Source organism: Oryzias latipes, chromosome 1 (assembly GCF_053564925.1).
Source record: "Oryzias latipes strain Hd-rR chromosome 1, Olatipes_Hd-rR_3.1".
NCBI classification, from domain to species: domain Eukaryota; kingdom Metazoa; phylum Chordata; class Actinopteri; order Beloniformes; family Adrianichthyidae; genus Oryzias; species Oryzias latipes.
In genome coordinates this window covers 3,684,200-3,697,661 of record NC_136237.1, presented here as the reverse complement: position 1 = coordinate 3,697,661, position 13,462 = coordinate 3,684,200, and the positions used below count along the sequence as shown (strand labels likewise).

The window sequence follows — 13,462 nt, the reverse complement described above, 5'->3', positions numbered from 1 at the left end:
TGGTTCAGGATGTGTGTCATTGTAGGTTAAACTAGTGTTTCATGCCAGTTTCCTTTTGAACATAGAGGATTCCCTGACCGGGAATTGAACCCGGACCGTGGCGGTGAAAGCGCCAAATCCTAGCCATTAGACCATCAGGGAAATTCTCCTGTGGAAATGCTTCAAGAGAGTTGGCATTGGTGGCATAGGGGATGTCATAGCTGGGCGGGTGAATGGCTTGGGCTACTGTGCAACAATGATGGGTTCTTGGACTGGATGTGGGGACTCTTCCTTGCACAACTTTGCACAGTCTTAGACATTCTAGTTTTAATGCGGTGTCCTTTTGACACAGTGGGCATTGGTGGTATAGTGGTAGCATAGCTGCCTTCCAAGCAGTTGACCTGGATTCAATTCCCAGCCAATGCATTGTTTAGTGTTTTTGAGAATTAAACTTCATGCTAAATATTATTGAAATAAAACCTGTAAAATGTCAACCTGTAATGTCTAATGTTGATCCAAGACATGGAAAACATAGCCCACACACTACTGAAGTGTCGAATTTTCCATCTTTATGTCTATATTGCCAGAGAAATCATTCAATGCTGAGAAATGTTTGCTTCTCTTGGAATCCCTTGTTTAGAATGTGTTCAAATGACAAGGTTGGTTCAAGTCTTAGATAAGTCTCTATTGAAAAGTGGTTTATAATGTGTGTCATTATGTGCATAGGCTAAACTAGGGTTTCAGGTGAGTTCTCCTATAAACATGGTGGATTCCCTGACCGGGAATTGAACCCAGACCGTGGCGGTGAGAGCGCCAAATCCTAGCCATTAGACCATCAGGGAAATGCCTGCATGAAGCAAACAACATTTTTAACAGACTACAAGAATTCGCATACGTTGCAAAAGACTGCAATTTTGATGTGGCCTTGTTGTAGATATTTCTGATTTTTGGAACAGTGCCCATTTATTTTTACTGTAGCAAATTTCTTCAGTTTGTTGTGTTGTTCATCTTGCTGCCATTGGGATGTTTGTCTTCTTGACTGCAACATGTGTCTACTTTAAAAAGTCAAACAGATGTCCAGATGGATCAGGTAACTCTGCCACACACTTTCTGCTAGTACTCCTGGGCTGATAGTTCAAATGCACATTAATTACTGCATAAACATATACATGGGCAAGTAAATGGCTTGTGCCACTGTGCAACAATGATGGACTCTTGGACTAGAGGCGGGAACTCTTCCCTGCAGAAATTTGCACAGGCTGGGAGATTCTACCTTTAATGTGGGGGTAGCATCACTTGAGTGGGCATTGGTGGTATAGTGGTAGCATAGCTGCTTGCCATGCAGTTGACCTGGGTTCAATTCCCAGCCAATGCATTGATTGCTGTTTTTGCTATGTTCAGTAACCTTCTTGTGTCAAAGTATTTCAATAAAACATGTAGAGTGTCAACGTAAAAAGCCCAATGTCGATCTATGACAAGGAAAGCTTAGCTCACACTACTGAAATGCTGCTGTTTTCGTCTTGTAAGAGAAATCATTCAATGCTGAGAGATGCTTTCATTCATTGGGTTATCTTCTTTAGGATGTGGTCAACACGCAAGGTTGGTCTCTCTTTGAAAAATGGTTCAGGATGTGTGTCATTGTAGGTTAAACTAGTGTTTCATGCCAGTTTCCTTTTGAACATAGAGGATTCCCTGACCGGGAATTGAACCCGGACCGTGGCGGTGAAAGCGCCAAATCCTAGCCATTAGACCATCAGGGAAATTCTCCTGTGGAAATGCTTCAAGAGAGTTGGCATTGGTGGCATAGGGGATGTCATAGCTGGGCGGGTGAATGGCTTGGGCTACTGTGCAACAATGATGGGTTCTTGGACTGGATGTGGGGACTCTTCCTTGCACAACTTTGCACAGTCTTAGACATTCTAGTTTTAATGCGGTGTCCTTTTGACACAGTGGGCATTGGTGGTATAGTGGTAGCATAGCTGCCTTCCAAGCAGTTGACCTGGGTTCAATTCCCAGCCAATGCATTGATTAGTGTTTTTGAGAATTAAACTTCATGCCAAATATTATTGAAATAAAACCTGTACAATGTCAACCTGTAATGTCTTTTGATCCAAGACATGGAAAACATAGCCCACACACTACTGAAGTGTTGAATTTTCCATCTTCATGTCTATATTGCCAGAGAAATCATTCAAATGCTGAGAAATGTTTGCTTCTCTTGGAATCCCTTGTTTAGAATGTGTTCAAATGACAAGGTTGGTTCAAGTCTTAGATAAGTCTCTATTGAAAAGTGGTTTATAATGTGTGTCATTATGTGCATAGGCTAAACTAGGGTTTCAGGTGAGTTCTCCTTTAAACATGGTGGATTCCCTGACCAGGAATTGAACCCGGACCGTGGCGGTGAGAGCGCCAAATCCTAGCCATTAGACCATCAGGGAAATTCCTGCATGAAGCAAACAACATTTTTAACAGACTACAAGAATTAGCATACGTTGCAAAAGACTGCAATTTTGATGTGGCCTTGTTGTAGATATTTCTGATTTTTGGAACAGTGCCCATTTATTTTTACTGTAGCAAATTTCTTCAGTTTGTTGTGTTGTTCATCTTGCTGCCATTGGAATGTTTGTCTTCTTGACTGCAACATGTGTCTACTTTAAAAAGTCAAACAGATGTCCAGATGGATCAGGTAACTCTGCCCCACACATGCTGCTAGTAATCCTGGGCTGATAGTTCAAATGCACATTAATTACTGCATAAACATATACATGGGCAAGTAAATGGCTTGTGCCACTGTGCAACAATGATGGGCTCTTGGACTAGAGGCGGGAACTCTTCCCTGCAGAAATTTGCACAGGCTGGGAGATTCTACCTTTAATGTGGGGGTAGCATCACTTGTGTGGGCATTGGTGGTATAGTGGTAGCATAGCTGCTTGCCATGCAGTTGACCTGGGTTCAATTCCCAGCCAATGCATTGATTGCTGATTTTGTTATGTTCAGTAACCTTCTTGTGTCAAAGTATTTCATTAAAACATGTACAGTGTCAACGTAAAAAGCCCAATGTCGATCTATGACAAGGAAAGCTTAGCTCACACTACTGAAATGCTGGCGTTTTCATCTTGTAAGAGAAATCATTCAATGCTGAGAGATGCTTTCATTCATTGGGTTATCTTCTTTAGGATGTGGTCAACACGCAAGGTTGGTCTCTCTTTGAAAAATGGTTCAGGATGTGTGTCATTGTAGGTTAAACTAGTGTTTCATGCCAGTTTCCTTTTGAACATAGAGGATTCCCTGACCGGGAATTGAACCCGGACCGTGGCGGTGAAAGCGCCAAATCCTAGCCATTAGACCCTCAGGGAAATTCTCCTGTGGAAATGCTTCAAGAGAGTTGGCATTGGTGGCATAGGGGATGTCATAGCTGGGCGGGTGAATGGCTTGGGCTACTGTGCAACAATGATGGGTTCTTGGACTGGATGTGGGGACTCTTCCTTGCACAACTTTGCACAGTCTTACACATTCTAGTTTTAATGCGGTGTCCTTTTGACACAGTGGGCATTGGTGGTATAGTGGTAGCATAGCTGCCTTCCAAGCAGTTGACCTGGGTTCAATTCCCAGCCAATGCATTGTTTAGTGTTTTTGAGAATTAAACTTCATGCTAAATATTATTCAAATAAAACCTGTAAAATGTCAACCTGTAATGTCTAATGTTGATCCAAGACATGGAAAACATAGCCCACACACTACTGAAGTGTCGAATTTTCCATCTTTATGTCTATATTGCCAGAGAAATCATTCAATGCTGAGAAATGTTTGCTTCTCTTGGAATCCCTTGTTTAGAATGTGTTCAAATGACAAGGTTGGTTCAAGTCTTAGATAAGTCTCTATTGAAAAGTGGTTTATAATGTGTGTCATTATGTGCATAGGCTAAACTAGGGTTTCAGGTGAGTTCTCCTATAAACATGGTGGATTCCCTGACCGGGAATTGAACCCAGACCGTGGCGGTGAGAGCGCCAAATCCTAGCCATTAGACCATCAGGGAAATGCCTGCATGAAGCAAACAACATTTTTAACAGACTACAAGAATTCGCATACGTTGCAAAAGACTGCAATTTTGATGTGGCCTTGTTGTAGATATTTCCGATTTTTGGAACAGTGCCCATTTATTTTTACTGTAGCAAATTTCTTCAGTTTGTTGTGTTGTTCATCTTGCTGCCATTGGGATGTTTGTCTTCTTGACTGCAACATGTGTCTACTTTAAAAAGTCAAACAGATGTCCAGATGGATCAGATAACTCTGCCCCACACATGCTGCTAGTACTCCTGGGCTGATAGTTCAAATGCACATTAATTACTGCATAAACATATACATGGGCAAGTAAATGGCTTGTGCCACTGTGCAACAATGATGGGCTCTTGGACTAGAGGCGGGAACTCTTCCCTGCAGAAATTTGCACAGGCTGGGAGATTCTACCTTTAATGTGGGGGTAGCATCACTTGTGTGGGCATTGGTGGTATAGTGGTAGCATAGCTGCTTGCCATGCAGTTGACCTGGGTTCAATTCCCATCCAATGTATTGATTGCTGATTTTGTTATGTTCAGTAACCTTTTTGTGTCAAAGTATTTCATTAAAACATGTAGAGTGTCAACGTAAAAAGCCCAATGTCGATCTACGACAAGGAAAGCTTAGCTCACACTACTGAAATGCTGGCGTTTTCGTCTTGTGAGAGAAATCATTCAATGCTTAGAGATGCTTTCATTCATTGGGTTATCTTCTTTAGGATGTGGTCAACACGCAAGGTTGGTCTCTCTTTGAAAAATGGTTCAGGATGTGTGTCATTGTAGGTTAAACTAGTGTTTCATGCCAGTTTCCTTTTGAACATAGAGGATTCCCTGACCGGGAATTGAACCCGGACCGTGGCGGTGAAAGCGCCAAATCCGAGCCATTAGACCATCAGGGAAATTCTCCTGTAGAAATGCTTCAAGAGAGTTGGCATTGGTGGCATAGGGGATGTCATAGCTGGGCGGGTGAATGGCTTGGGCTACTGTGCAACAATGATGGGTTCTTGGACTGGATGTGGGGACTCTTCCTTGCACAACTTTGCACAGTCTTAGACATTCTAGTTTTAATGCGGTGTCCTTTTGACACAGTGGGCATTGGTAGTATAGTGGTAGCATAGCTGCCTTCCAAGCAGTTGACCTGGGTTCAATTCCCAGCCAATGCATTGTTTAGTGTTTTTGAGAATTAAACTTCATGCTAAATATTATTCAAATAAAACCTGTAAAATGTCAACCTGTAATGTCTAATGTTGATCCAAGACATGGAAAACATAGCCCACACACTACTGAAGTGTCGAATTTTCCATCTTCATGTCTATATTGCCAGAGAAATCATTCAATGCTGAGAAATTTTTGCTTCTCTTGGAATCCCTTGTTTAGAATGTGTTCAAATGACAAGGTTGGTTCAAGTCTTAGATAAGTCTCTATTGAAAAGTGGTTTATAATGTGTGTCATTATGTGCATAGGCTAAACTAGGGTTTCAGGTGAGTTCTCCTTTAAACATGGTGGATTCCCTGACCGGGAATTGAACCCGGACCGTGGCGGTGAGAGCGCCAAATCCTAGCCATTAGAGCATCAGGGAAATTCCTGCATGAAGCAAACAACATTTTTAACAGACTACAAGAATTAGCATACGTTGCAAAAGATTGCAATTTTGATGTGGCCTTGTTTTAGATATTTCTGATTTTTGGAACAGTGCCCATTTATTTTTACTGTAGCAAATTTCTTCAGTTTGTTGTGTTGTTCATCTTGCTGCCATTGGGATGTTTGTCTTCTTGACTGCAACATGTGTCTACTTTAAAAAGTCAAACAGATGTCCAGATGGATCAGGTAACTCTGCCCCACACATGCTGCTAGTACTCCTGGGCTGATAGTTCAAATGCACATTAATTACTGCATAAACATATACATGGGCAAGTAAATGGCTTGCGCCACTGTGCAACAATGATGGGCTCTTGGACTAGAGGCGGGAACTCTTCCCTGCAGAAATTTGCACAGGCTGGGAGATTCTACCTTTAATGTGGGGGTAGCATCACTTGTGTGGGCATTGGTGGTATAGTGGTAGCATAGCTGCTTGCCATGCAGTTGACCTGGGTTCAATTCCCAGCCAATGCATTGATTGCTGATTTTGTTATCTTCAGTAACCTTCTTGTGTCAAAGTATTTCATTAAAACATGTAGAGTGTCAACGTAAAAAGCCCAATGTCGATCTATGACAAGGAAAGCTTAGCTCACACTACTGAAATGCTGGCGTTTTCGTCTTGTAAGAGAAATCATTCAATGCTGAGAGATGCTTTCATTCATTGGGTTATCTTCTTTAGGATGTGGTCAACACGCAAGGTTGGTCTCTCTTTGAAAAATGGTTCAGGATGTGTGTCATTGTAGGTTAAACTAGTGTTTCATGCCAGTTTCCTTTTGAACATAGAGGATTCCCTGACCGGGAATTGAACCCGGACCGTGGCGGTGAAAGCGCCAAATCCTAGCCATTAGACCATCAGGGAAATTCTCCTGTGGAAATGCTTCAAGAGAGTTGGCATTGGTGGCATAGGGGATGTCATAGCTGGGCGGGTGAATGGCTTGGGCTACTGTGCAACAATGATGGGTTCTTGGACTGGATGTGGGGACTCTTCCTTGCACAACTTTGCACAGTCTTAGACATTCTAGTTTTAATGCGGTGTCCTTTTGACACAGTGGGCATTGGTGGTATAGTGGTAGCATAGCTGCCTTCCAAGCAGTTGACCTGGGTTCAATTCCCAGCCAATGCATTGTTTAGTGTTTTTGAGAATTAAACTTCATGATAAATATTATTGAAATAAAACCTGTACAATGTCAACCTGTAATGTCTAATGTTGATCCAAGACATGGAAAACACAGCCCACACACTACTGAAGTGTCGAATTTTCCATCTTCATGTCTATATTGCCAGAGAAATCATTCAATGCTGAGAAATTTTTGCTTCTCTTGGAATCCCTTGTTTAGAATGTGTTCAAATGACAAGGTTGGTTCAAGTCTTAGATAAGTCTCTATTGAAAAGTGGTTTATAATGTGTGTCATTATGTGCATAGGCTAAACTAGGGTTTCAGGTGAGTTCTCCTTTAAACATGGTGGATTCCCTGACCGGGAATTGAACCCGGACCGTGGCAGTGAGAGCTCCAAATCCTAGCCATTAGACCATCAGGGAAATTCCTGCATGAAGCAATCAACATTTTTAACAGACTACAAGAATTAGCATACGTTGCAAAAGACTGCAATTTTGATGTGGCCTTGTTGTAGATATTTCCGATTTTTGGAACAGTGCCCATTTATTTTTACTGTAGCAAATTTCTTCAGTTTGTTGTGTTGTTCATCTTGCTGCCATTGGGATGTTTGTCTTCTTGACTGCAACATGTGTCTACTTTAAAAAGTCAAACAGATGTCCAGATGGATCAGGTAACTCTGCCCCACACATGCTGCTAGTACTCCTGGGCTGATAGTTCAAATGCACATTAATTACTGCATAAACATATACATGGGCAAGTAAATGGCTTGTGCCACTGTGCAACAATGATGGGCTCTTGGACTAGAGGCGGGAACTCTTCCCTGCAGAAATTTGCACAGGCTGGGAGATTCTACCTTTAATGTGGGGGTAGCATCACTTGTGTGGGCATTGGTGGTATAGTGGTAGCATAGCTGCTTGCCATGCAGTTGACCTGGGTTCAATTCCCAGCCAATGCATTGATTGCTGTATTTGTTATGTTCAGTAACCTTCTTGTGTCAAAGTATTTCATTAAAACATGTAGAGTGTCAACGTAAAAAGCCCAATGTCGATCTATGACAAGTAAAGCTTAGCTCACACTGCTGAAATGCTGGGGTTTTCGTCTTGTAAGAGAAATCATTCAATGCTGAGAGATGCTTTCATTCATTGGGTTATCTTCTTTAGGATGTGGTCAACACGCAAGGTTGGTCTCTCTTTGAAAAATGGTTCAGGATGTGTGTCATTGTAGGTTAAACTAGTGTTTCTGGCCAGTTTCCTTTTGAACATAGAGGATTCCCTGATCGGGAATTGAACCCGGACCGTGGCGGTGAAAGCGCCAAATCCTAGCCATTAGACCATCAGGGAAATTTTCCTGTGGAAATGCTTCAAGAGAGTTGGCATTGGCTGCATAGGGGATGTCATAGCTGGGCGGGTGAATGGCTTGGGCTACTGTGCAACAATGATGGGTTCTTGGACTGGATGTGGGGACTCTTCCTTGCACAACTTTGCACAGTCTTAGACATTCTAGTTTTAATGCGGTGTCCTTTTGACACAGTGGGCATTGGTGGTATAGTGGTAGCATAGCTGCCTTCCAAGCAGTTGACCTGGGTTCAATTCCCAGCCAATGCATTGATTAGTGTTTTTGAGAATTAAACTTCATGCTAAATATTATTGAAATAAAATTTGTAGAATGTCAACCTGTAATGTCTAATGTTGATCCAAGACATGGAAAACATAGCCCACACACTACTGAAGTGTTGAATTTTCCATCTTCATGTCTATATTGCCAGAGAAATCATTCAATGCTGATAAATGTTTGCTTCTCTTGGAATCCCTTGTTTAGAATGTGTTCAAATGACAAGGTTGGTTCAAGTCTTAGATAAGTCTCTATTGAAAAGTGGTTTATAATGTGTGTCATTATGTGCATAGGCTAAACTAGGGTTTCAGGTGAGTTCTCCTTTAAAGATGGTGGATTCCCTGACCGGGAATTGAACCCGGACCGTGGCGGTGAGAGCGCCAAATCCTAGCCATTAGAGCATCAGGGAAATTCCTGCATGAAGCAAACAACATTTTTAACAGACTACAAGAATTAGCATACGTTGCAAAAGACTGCAATTTTGATGTGGCCTTGTTGTAGATATTTCTGATTTTTGGAACAGTGCCCATTTATTTTTACTGTAGCAAATTTCTTCAGTTTGTTGTGTTGTTCATCTTGCTGCCATTGGGATGTTTGTCTTCTTGACTGCAACATGTGTCTACTTTAAAAAGTCAAACAGATGTCCAGATGGATCAGGTAACTCTGCCCCACACATGCTGCTAGTACTCCTGGGCTGATAGTTCAAATGCACATTAATTACTGCATAAACATATACATGGGCAAGTAAATGGCTTGCGCCACTGTGCAACAATGATGGGCTCTTGGACTAGAGGCGGGAACTCTTCCCTGGAGAAATTTGCACAGGCTGGGAGATTCTACCTTTAATGTGGGGGTAGCATCACTTGTGTGGGCATTGGTGGTATAGTGGTAGCATAGCTGCTTGCCATGCAGTTGACCTGGGTTCAATTCCCATCCAATGTATTGATTGCTGATTTTGTTATGTTCAGTAACCTTTTTGTGTCAAAGTATTTCATTAAAACATGTAGAGTGTCAACGTAAAAAGCCCAATGTCGATCTACGACAAGGAAAGCTTAGCTCACACTACTGAAATGCTGGCATTTTCGTCTTGTGAGAGAAATCATTCAATGCTTAGAGATGCTTTCATTCATTGGGTTATCTTCTTTAGGATGTGGTCAACACGCAAGGTTGGTCTCTCTTTGAAAAATGGTTCAGGATGTGTGTCATTGTAGGTTAAACTAGTGTTTCATGCCAGTTTCCTTTTGAACATAGAGGATTCCCTGACCGGGAATTGAACCCGGACCGTGGCGGTGAAAGCGCCAAATCCGAGCCATTAGACCATCAGGGAAATTCTCCTGTAGAAATGCTTCAAGAGAGTTGGCATTGGTGGCATAGGGGATGTCATAGCTGGGCGGGTGAATGGCTTGGGCTACTGTGCAACAATGATGGGTTCTTGGACTGGATGTGGGGACTCTTCCTTGCACAACTTTGCACAGTCTTAGACATTCTAGTTTTAATGCGGTGTCCTTTTGACACAGTGGGCATTGGTAGTATAGTGGTAGCATAGCTGCCTTCCAAGCAGTTGACCTGGGTTCAATTCCCAGCCAATGCATTGTTTAGTGTTTTTGAGAATTAAACTTCATGCTAAATATTATTGAAATAAAACCTGTAAAATGTCAACCTGTAATGTCTAATGTTGATCCAAGACATGGAAAACATAGCCCACACACTACTGAAGTGTCGAATTTTCCATCTTCATGTCTATATTGCCAGAGAAATCATTCAATGCTGAGAAATTTTTGCTTCTCTTGGAATCCCTTGTTTAGAATGTGTTCAAATGACAAGGTTGGTTCAAGTCTTAGATAAGTCTCTATTGAAAAGTGGTTTATAATGTGTGTCATTATGTGCATAGGCTAAACTAGGGTTTCAGGTGAGTTCTCCTTTAAACATGGTGGATTCCCTGACCGGGAATTGAACCCGGACCGTGGCGGTGAGAGCGCCAAATCCTAGCCATTAGAGCATCAGGGAAATTCCTGCATGAAGCAAACAACATTTTTAACAGACTACAAGAATTAGCATACGTTGCAAAAGATTGCAATTTTGATGTGGCCTTGTTTTAGATATTTCTGATTTTTGGAACAGTGCCCATTTATTTTTACTGTAGCAAATTTCTTCAGTTTGTTGTGTTGTTCATCTTGCTGCCATTGGGATGTTTGTCTTCTTGACTGCAACATGTGTCTACTTTAAAAAGTCAAACAGATGTCCAGATGGATCAGGTAACTCTGCCCCACACATGCTGCTAGTACTCCTGGGCTGATAGTTCAAATGCACATTAATTACTGCATAAACATATACATGGGCAAGTAAATGGCTTGCGCCACTGTGCAACAATGATGGGCTCTTGGACTAGAGGCGGGAACTCTTCCCTGCAGAAATTTGCACAGGCTGGGAGATTCTACCTTTAATGTGGGGGTAGCATCACTTGTGTGGGCATTGGTGGTATAGTGGTAGCATAGCTGCTTGCCATGCAGTTGACCTGGGTTCAATTCCCAGCCAATGCATTGATTGCTGATTTTGTTATGTTCAGTAACCTTCTTGTGTCAAAGTATTTCATTAAAACATGTAGAGTGTCAACGTAAAAAGCCCAATGTCGCTCTATGACAAGGAAAGCTTAGCTCACACTACTGAAATGCTGGCGTTTTCATCTTGTAAGAGAAATCATTCAATGCTGAGAGATGCTTTCATTCATTGGGTTATCTTCTTTAGGATGTGGTCAACACGCAACGTTGGTCTCTCTTTGAAAAATGGTTCAGGATGTGTGTCATTGTGGGTTAAACTAGTGTTTCATGCCAGTTTCCTTTTGAACATAGAGGATTCCCTGATCGGGAATTGAACCCGGACCGTGGCGGTGAAAGCGCCAAATCCTAGCCATTAGACCATCAGGGAAATTCTCCTGTAGAAATGCTTCAAGAGAGTTGGCATTGGTGGCATAGGGGATGTCATAGCTGGGCGGGTGAATGGCTTGGGCTACTGTGCAACAATGATGGGTTCTTGGACTGGATGTGGGGACTCTTCCTTGCACAACTTTGCACAGTCTTAGACATTCTAGTTTTAATGCGGTGTCCTTTTGACACAGTGGGCATTGGTGGTATAGTGGTAGCATAGCTGCCTTCCAAGCAGTTGACCTGGGTTCAATTCCCAGCCAATGCATTGTTTAGTGTTTTTGAGAATTAAACTTCATGCTAAATATTATTGAAATAAAACCTGTAAAATGTCAACCTGTAATGTCTAATGTTGATCCAAGACATGGAAAACATAGCCCACACACTACTGAAGTGTCGAATTTTCCATCTTCATGTCTATATTGCCAGAGAAATCATTCAATGCTGAGAAATGTTTGCTTCTCTTGGAATCCCTTGTTTAGAATGTGTTCAAATGACAAGGTTGGTTCAAGTCTTAGAAAAGTCTCTATTGAAAAGTGGTTTATAATGTGTGTCATTATGTGCATAGGCTAAACTAGGGTTTCAGGTGAGTTCTCCTTTAAACATGGTGGATTCCCTGACCGGGACTTGAACCCGGACCGTGGCGGTGAGAGTGCCAAATCCTAGCCCTTAGACCATCAGGGAAATGCTGCATGAACCAAACAACATTTTTAACAGACTACAAGAATTCGCATACGTTGCAAAAGACTGCAATTTTGATGTGGCCTTGTTGTAGATATTTCTGATTTTTGGAACAGTGCCCATTTATTTTTACTGTAGCAAATTTCTTCAGTTTGTTGTGTTGTTCATCTTGCTGCCATTGGGATGTTTGTCTTCTTGACTGCAACATGTGTCTACTTTAAAAAGTCAAACAGATGTCCAGATGGATCAGGTAACTCTGCCCCACACATGCTGCTAGTACTCCTGGGCTGATAGTTCAAATGCACATTAATTACTGCATAAACATATACATGGGCAAGTAAATGGCTTGTGCCACTGTGCAACAATGATGGGCTCTTGGACTAGAGGCGGGAACTCTTCCCTGCAGAAATTTGCACAGGCTGGGAGATTCTACCTTTAATGTGGGGGTAGCATCACTTGTGTGGGCATTGGTGGTATAGTGGTAGCATAGCTGCTTTCCATGCAGTTGACCTGGGTTCAATTCCCAGCCAATGCATTGATTGCTGTTTTTGTTATGTTCAGTAACCTTCTTGTGTCAAGGTATTTCATTAAAACATGTAGAGTGTCAACGTAAAAAGCCCAATGTCGATCTATGACAAGGAAAGCTTAGCTCACACTACTGAAATGCTGGCGTTTTCGTCTTGTAAGAGAAATCATTCAATGCTGAGAGATGCTTTCATTCATTGGATTATCTTCTTTAGGATGTGGTCAACACGCAAGGTTGGTTTCTCTTTGAAAAATGGTTCAGGATGTGTGTCATTGTAGGTTAAACTAGTGTTTCATGCCAGTTTCCGCGGTGTCCTTTTGACACAGTGGGCATTGGTGGTATAGTGGTAGCATAGCTGCCTTCCAAGCAGTTGACCTGGGTTCAATTCCCAGCCAATGCGTTGATTAGTGTTTTTGAGAATTAAACTTCATGCTAAATATTATTGAAATAAAACTTGTAGAATGTCAACCTGTAATGTCTAATGTTGATCCAAGACATGGAAAACATAGCCCACACACTACTGAAGTGTCGAATTTTCCATCTTCATGTCTATATTGCCAGAGAAATCATTCAATGCTGAGAAATGTTTGCTTCTCTTGGAATCCCTTGTTTAGAATGTGTTCAAATGACAAGGTTGGTTCAAGTCTTAGATAAGTCTCTATTGAAAAGTGGTTTATAATGTGTGTCATTATGTGCATAGGCTAAACTAGGGTTTCAGGTGAGTTCTCCTTTAAACATGGTGGATTCCCTGACCGGGAATTGAACCCGGACCGTGGCGGTGAGAGCGCCAAATCCTAGCCATTAGACCATAGGGAAATTCCTGCATGAAGCAAACAACATTTTTAACAGACTACAAGAATTAGCATACGTTGCAAAAGACTGCAATTTTGATGTGGCCTTGTTGTAGATATTTCTGATTTTTGGAACAGTGCCC

General features: G+C 41.9%; 29 non-coding genes across 29 annotated transcripts; 15 read left to right on the top strand and 14 right to left on the bottom strand.

The window, feature by feature from the left end:
- Nucleotides 1-69: 69 nt before the first annotated feature.
- trnae-uuc (transfer RNA glutamic acid (anticodon UUC)) lies at nt 70-141 on the bottom strand. Its single transcript has one exon. It is a non-coding gene; the product is annotated as a tRNA-Glu (tRNA).
- A 193-nt stretch (nt 142-334) lies between these two features.
- trnag-ucc (transfer RNA glycine (anticodon UCC)) lies at nt 335-405 on the top strand. The gene has a single exon. It is a non-coding gene; the product is annotated as a tRNA-Gly (tRNA).
- A 344-nt stretch (nt 406-749) lies between these two features.
- trnae-cuc (transfer RNA glutamic acid (anticodon CUC)) lies at nt 750-821 on the bottom strand. Its single transcript has one exon. It is a non-coding gene; the product is annotated as a tRNA-Glu (tRNA).
- A 462-nt stretch (nt 822-1,283) lies between these two features.
- On the top strand, nt 1,284-1,354 carry trnag-gcc (transfer RNA glycine (anticodon GCC)). The gene has a single exon. It is a non-coding gene; the product is annotated as a tRNA-Gly (tRNA).
- A 313-nt stretch (nt 1,355-1,667) lies between these two features.
- On the bottom strand, nt 1,668-1,739 carry trnae-uuc (transfer RNA glutamic acid (anticodon UUC)). Its single transcript has one exon. It is a non-coding gene; the product is annotated as a tRNA-Glu (tRNA).
- A 193-nt stretch (nt 1,740-1,932) lies between these two features.
- Nucleotides 1,933-2,003, top strand: trnag-ucc (transfer RNA glycine (anticodon UCC)). Its single transcript has one exon. It is a non-coding gene; the product is annotated as a tRNA-Gly (tRNA).
- Nucleotides 2,004-2,345: 342 nt separating this feature from the next.
- trnae-cuc (transfer RNA glutamic acid (anticodon CUC)) lies at nt 2,346-2,417 on the bottom strand. Its single transcript has one exon. It is a non-coding gene; the product is annotated as a tRNA-Glu (tRNA).
- A 462-nt stretch (nt 2,418-2,879) lies between these two features.
- Nucleotides 2,880-2,950, top strand: trnag-gcc (transfer RNA glycine (anticodon GCC)). The gene has a single exon. It is a non-coding gene; the product is annotated as a tRNA-Gly (tRNA).
- Nucleotides 2,951-3,263: 313 nt separating this feature from the next.
- On the bottom strand, nt 3,264-3,335 carry trnae-uuc (transfer RNA glutamic acid (anticodon UUC)). The gene has a single exon. It is a non-coding gene; the product is annotated as a tRNA-Glu (tRNA).
- A 193-nt stretch (nt 3,336-3,528) lies between these two features.
- Nucleotides 3,529-3,599, top strand: trnag-ucc (transfer RNA glycine (anticodon UCC)). The gene has a single exon. It is a non-coding gene; the product is annotated as a tRNA-Gly (tRNA).
- Nucleotides 3,600-3,943: 344 nt separating this feature from the next.
- On the bottom strand, nt 3,944-4,015 carry trnae-cuc (transfer RNA glutamic acid (anticodon CUC)). Its single transcript has one exon. It is a non-coding gene; the product is annotated as a tRNA-Glu (tRNA).
- Nucleotides 4,016-4,861: 846 nt separating this feature from the next.
- trnae-uuc (transfer RNA glutamic acid (anticodon UUC)) lies at nt 4,862-4,933 on the bottom strand. The gene has a single exon. It is a non-coding gene; the product is annotated as a tRNA-Glu (tRNA).
- A 193-nt stretch (nt 4,934-5,126) lies between these two features.
- On the top strand, nt 5,127-5,197 carry trnag-ucc (transfer RNA glycine (anticodon UCC)). Its single transcript has one exon. It is a non-coding gene; the product is annotated as a tRNA-Gly (tRNA).
- Nucleotides 5,198-5,541: 344 nt separating this feature from the next.
- Nucleotides 5,542-5,613, bottom strand: trnae-cuc (transfer RNA glutamic acid (anticodon CUC)). Its single transcript has one exon. It is a non-coding gene; the product is annotated as a tRNA-Glu (tRNA).
- A 462-nt stretch (nt 5,614-6,075) lies between these two features.
- On the top strand, nt 6,076-6,146 carry trnag-gcc (transfer RNA glycine (anticodon GCC)). The gene has a single exon. It is a non-coding gene; the product is annotated as a tRNA-Gly (tRNA).
- Nucleotides 6,147-6,459: 313 nt separating this feature from the next.
- On the bottom strand, nt 6,460-6,531 carry trnae-uuc (transfer RNA glutamic acid (anticodon UUC)). The gene has a single exon. It is a non-coding gene; the product is annotated as a tRNA-Glu (tRNA).
- Nucleotides 6,532-6,724: 193 nt separating this feature from the next.
- On the top strand, nt 6,725-6,795 carry trnag-ucc (transfer RNA glycine (anticodon UCC)). The gene has a single exon. It is a non-coding gene; the product is annotated as a tRNA-Gly (tRNA).
- Nucleotides 6,796-7,673: 878 nt separating this feature from the next.
- On the top strand, nt 7,674-7,744 carry trnag-gcc (transfer RNA glycine (anticodon GCC)). The gene has a single exon. It is a non-coding gene; the product is annotated as a tRNA-Gly (tRNA).
- A 313-nt stretch (nt 7,745-8,057) lies between these two features.
- On the bottom strand, nt 8,058-8,129 carry trnae-uuc (transfer RNA glutamic acid (anticodon UUC)). Its single transcript has one exon. It is a non-coding gene; the product is annotated as a tRNA-Glu (tRNA).
- Nucleotides 8,130-8,322: 193 nt separating this feature from the next.
- Nucleotides 8,323-8,393, top strand: trnag-ucc (transfer RNA glycine (anticodon UCC)). Its single transcript has one exon. It is a non-coding gene; the product is annotated as a tRNA-Gly (tRNA).
- Nucleotides 8,394-8,737: 344 nt separating this feature from the next.
- Nucleotides 8,738-8,809, bottom strand: trnae-cuc (transfer RNA glutamic acid (anticodon CUC)). Its single transcript has one exon. It is a non-coding gene; the product is annotated as a tRNA-Glu (tRNA).
- An 846-nt stretch (nt 8,810-9,655) lies between these two features.
- On the bottom strand, nt 9,656-9,727 carry trnae-uuc (transfer RNA glutamic acid (anticodon UUC)). Its single transcript has one exon. It is a non-coding gene; the product is annotated as a tRNA-Glu (tRNA).
- A 193-nt stretch (nt 9,728-9,920) lies between these two features.
- On the top strand, nt 9,921-9,991 carry trnag-ucc (transfer RNA glycine (anticodon UCC)). The gene has a single exon. It is a non-coding gene; the product is annotated as a tRNA-Gly (tRNA).
- Nucleotides 9,992-10,335: 344 nt separating this feature from the next.
- trnae-cuc (transfer RNA glutamic acid (anticodon CUC)) lies at nt 10,336-10,407 on the bottom strand. The gene has a single exon. It is a non-coding gene; the product is annotated as a tRNA-Glu (tRNA).
- A 462-nt stretch (nt 10,408-10,869) lies between these two features.
- Nucleotides 10,870-10,940, top strand: trnag-gcc (transfer RNA glycine (anticodon GCC)). Its single transcript has one exon. It is a non-coding gene; the product is annotated as a tRNA-Gly (tRNA).
- A 313-nt stretch (nt 10,941-11,253) lies between these two features.
- trnae-uuc (transfer RNA glutamic acid (anticodon UUC)) lies at nt 11,254-11,325 on the bottom strand. Its single transcript has one exon. It is a non-coding gene; the product is annotated as a tRNA-Glu (tRNA).
- A 193-nt stretch (nt 11,326-11,518) lies between these two features.
- Nucleotides 11,519-11,589, top strand: trnag-ucc (transfer RNA glycine (anticodon UCC)). Its single transcript has one exon. It is a non-coding gene; the product is annotated as a tRNA-Gly (tRNA).
- An 877-nt stretch (nt 11,590-12,466) lies between these two features.
- trnag-ucc (transfer RNA glycine (anticodon UCC)) lies at nt 12,467-12,537 on the top strand. Its single transcript has one exon. It is a non-coding gene; the product is annotated as a tRNA-Gly (tRNA).
- A 320-nt stretch (nt 12,538-12,857) lies between these two features.
- trnag-ucc (transfer RNA glycine (anticodon UCC)) lies at nt 12,858-12,928 on the top strand. Its single transcript has one exon. It is a non-coding gene; the product is annotated as a tRNA-Gly (tRNA).
- Nucleotides 12,929-13,462: the final 534 nt, after the last annotated feature.